The sequence below is a fragment of the Euprymna scolopes genome, chromosome 7, assembly GCF_053919585.1.
Source record: "Euprymna scolopes isolate OS-2025 chromosome 7, ASM5391958v1, whole genome shotgun sequence".
NCBI lineage: Eukaryota > Metazoa > Mollusca > Cephalopoda > Sepiida > Sepiolidae > Euprymna > Euprymna scolopes.
The window spans coordinates 67,636,485-67,639,971 of NC_136488.1; positions in this window are offsets into that span (position 1 = coordinate 67,636,485).

Consider the following 3,487-nt stretch of genomic DNA (forward strand, 5'->3'; position numbering starts at 1 on the left):
TTTCGTCTACATTTTCCTGTTTTTATCTCTTTTTTATTTTTGGTCTATATCCTTAATACAACCTCTACACATCCGGGAAAACGCCGGGTACCCACGATATATAACGGGTTTCCTTATTTTCGTTACGTGGAAAATTTTGTGTTTTTTTTCTCAGTTTTTTTATTATCTGGTTTAAACAGTTTCATTTGTTTTTTTTTTGTTTTTTTATCTTTTTATTTGTTATTTTTAATCAAAACGAAACGAAAAACCTTCATCAGTTTTGGGGATGTTTTCTAGTTCTTTGTTTTTTTCTTGGTTTATTTTTATTTTTATTGTGGTTTTATTATTATTTTTTTGATTACGGTGATCAGTGAAATTATTACAGTAATTAATAAAACAATAATCAATGATAAATACACGGAATACATTTCGTTACATTCTATTAGGATAGGCTTTCATGTTTTCATTTTCTGCTTCTTAATAAAGCTTTGAAACGAACTATTTTTAGCCACGGAGGCCGGCGGTTAACGAGTAAACATTACCACAGCGTCAACGGCTAAATGGATGGGTTTTTTTCTCTCTCCACCTGCATGCCTACTGCGTCTAATTCTTTTTTTTTCCTCTCGCTGCTATTTTTTATTTTTTTACGGGTGGGCGTTGCTCAATAGCCTTACTAGACCAACTATATCCACCCGTTCTTGACATTCCGATAGCTGTTCGTATCAGGAGGAGTTGGGGCTGTCTATTCCGAAAGCCGTTCGTAACATGAGGAGGTTAGGGTTTTGGCAACAACAACAACAACAACAACAACAACAACAACAACAACAACAACCGTAATTTAACTTTTTTCGAGGAGGGACACGCTTCTACCGGGCAACAACGGTTAGCGGGTACCGCTAGTTAGAAATATACAAATATACCTTTCTCTGTATATTCGCGTCCTCACCAGAGCAAAGTAAGACACAATGTGGGTTTTGTGTGAGCGATATCCAGACCTTCAAACAAGGCACTTTCTGTTGTGTAGGGTCCATATTGGAAGGATGACGGATAACGGGACATACATATATCGAGGAGAACAACAATTAACGGAAGGATGATAATGACATTTATATTCTGTTACATCACGACGACTGTGATGATAATTGCTGGGGCCTTTATTAGTTTTAACAGGATCTGAGAGAGATTCGACATGGACAGTTCTTTTTACATAGAGGAGATACTCATTACTTATGATGATGGGAACACATAATACTTGGAAGGGATGTTACACAAGAGTTCATTTACAAGATCATAGACAGAACCACGTTACCTTTTATGGTTGAAAGATAAGAAACGAAGATTTACAAATATATGATGATCTTTATTCATACCAGCTGGTGATGATGGTAGGGAATCGAAAGCCTTTTAGATCTATATTGTCCTATCTTCCCTCCTCGCCTCCAAGAGTGTTTCAGCTAACTCCGATTCTCTCCCAACCCTCTCTGTTCTGACTCCGAACTCTGAGTCTGTCTGTGTCTCACTCTTACTCGAACCCATTCTGATTATATTGGGAATTCTTTTTCTTTGTGACGTCAAAAGCGTGCCCCGTCTTTTGATCCATTCACGTGGATTTCATATATGTATGCCCTAACTCTAACCCTAACCCTAACCCTAACACCCTTTTGACAAACAAGAAATTTCTAAATTGAATTGTTTGATATCTAACTTATTTTTCCAACTTGCATTGTTCATACCTAACTCTGACATAATAAATAGTTCCATTTCCAATAACAATGACAATTATTCCACATTACTAGGACTTCAATACTTATTATCTTTTAACGGTTGTTTACTGGGGTTGCTTCTAACATTTTTCAAATATCATTTTCAAACTGATCTAGTTTGTTCTTTTAATTACTGAGATCCGTCCGCTACCATGTAACACTCATTATCTTCTCATTTTTCAAAGGAAAAAAGAAGAAATGTACGCCGTTTCAATGCCAGTTCATTTGTTCCTATTCTTCATCCCTATCTGAACACTCTTTTAATCCTTACAAATCACTTGGCTTAGAAAGATCAGACACCATAATAAAAAAAAATCTTTTTGGTCAGCCTTTTTACAACTGACTCCCTAATAATTTTTTTTAAGACCATCCGATCTCTCTGGAATATTCCTTTTGGGTGTAGGGTAGAATCTCCTATGATCAATATCAACTGTTAAATCCAGCCACTCTTATGCCGTAACAACAGAGGCCCCATTTTACCTCTTAACAAACTCGACGGCTATTCGTCTAATGTGTCTTGATTCTTTCTTTGTTGTGGTTGTTTTACTAATTAGACCTTTGTTTCATTTTCTATTTTATTTCTTTTTGGACATACATCAAAGCTCATTTACTTAAAACTTTGTGTTTGGCTTCTAATTATGAAGATATGCCTTTTATCATACTGACTCACTCGAATTTTCTAGCATGGACTCATAGAACTCAACAGATACATTAGAAAACATCACCCTTAACTAAATAACTCCCCTTTCCTGTGACAAATCCTACTTGCAGACTGAACCCTAACTACGGCAGGAATTCTTAAATTTTTCGTTCCTCTCCAGTAGAGTGTCCAAGAGTCAAAACATGGCTATCTTACATCATACATTCACTTCTAAAACAATTTATAAGGTATCATGTTACATCTTTACTCTTACTACGTATTTACGACGTATTTAGTTTTTCTTTCAAAATTAATTTGAGTGATTTGCCCTTATACTGACTTCCATCGTCATCTATGTACCTGAAGATCTCTCGTGTCTTCCAACATCTGCATTTTTAATTTATTGTGTCGAGTGTTACCACTGACTCAAAACCGGTATTTTCAACCTGCTTTAACTATAGAACGCAATACCGCAGAGTCCATTTTTTTACTACAGGTGTACCGAGTGCTGGAACCTGACTAGTAACTTTCTTGCGAAAAAAGTTATGGACACAAAAAATCTATCTTTTGGCTTATCACATCCGAAAAGCTTCTAAAAAATATTCGTTTACGTAATTTTTCCTCCCGCCCCCTTTAAAATTCTGAACCATTCGTCTAAATAATTATTTCATTGTTTTCTTTTACCTGCTTTTTTTTCGTTTTAATTTATATCTACTTAATTAGGGCGTCGAATTCTTGATGACAAAATTACAAATACATTATACATACAAATTAAAAACATTTTTTTCAACATCATTTGTCCAAACATGCCGGCAATTTTCTCCCCACAAAATACATCGTTAAATTAACATTTTACACGCATTAAATCAGTTAATAAAGCATTTAAATATATGAGCTTTTAATGTTTAAATACACTATTTGCCTTTGAAATAATTTCCTATGAATATGACATTATTTTGGTGAAATTTAAAAACACAATATTTGATAAACGCAGAAACACAGCTTTTTAAGTACACACAAAATAATGACAGATTTGCAGTGCACTTTGGAGGTCTCTAGAAATCACACATTGAAAGATAACCAATTAATTAGTGTCGCAAAAGAA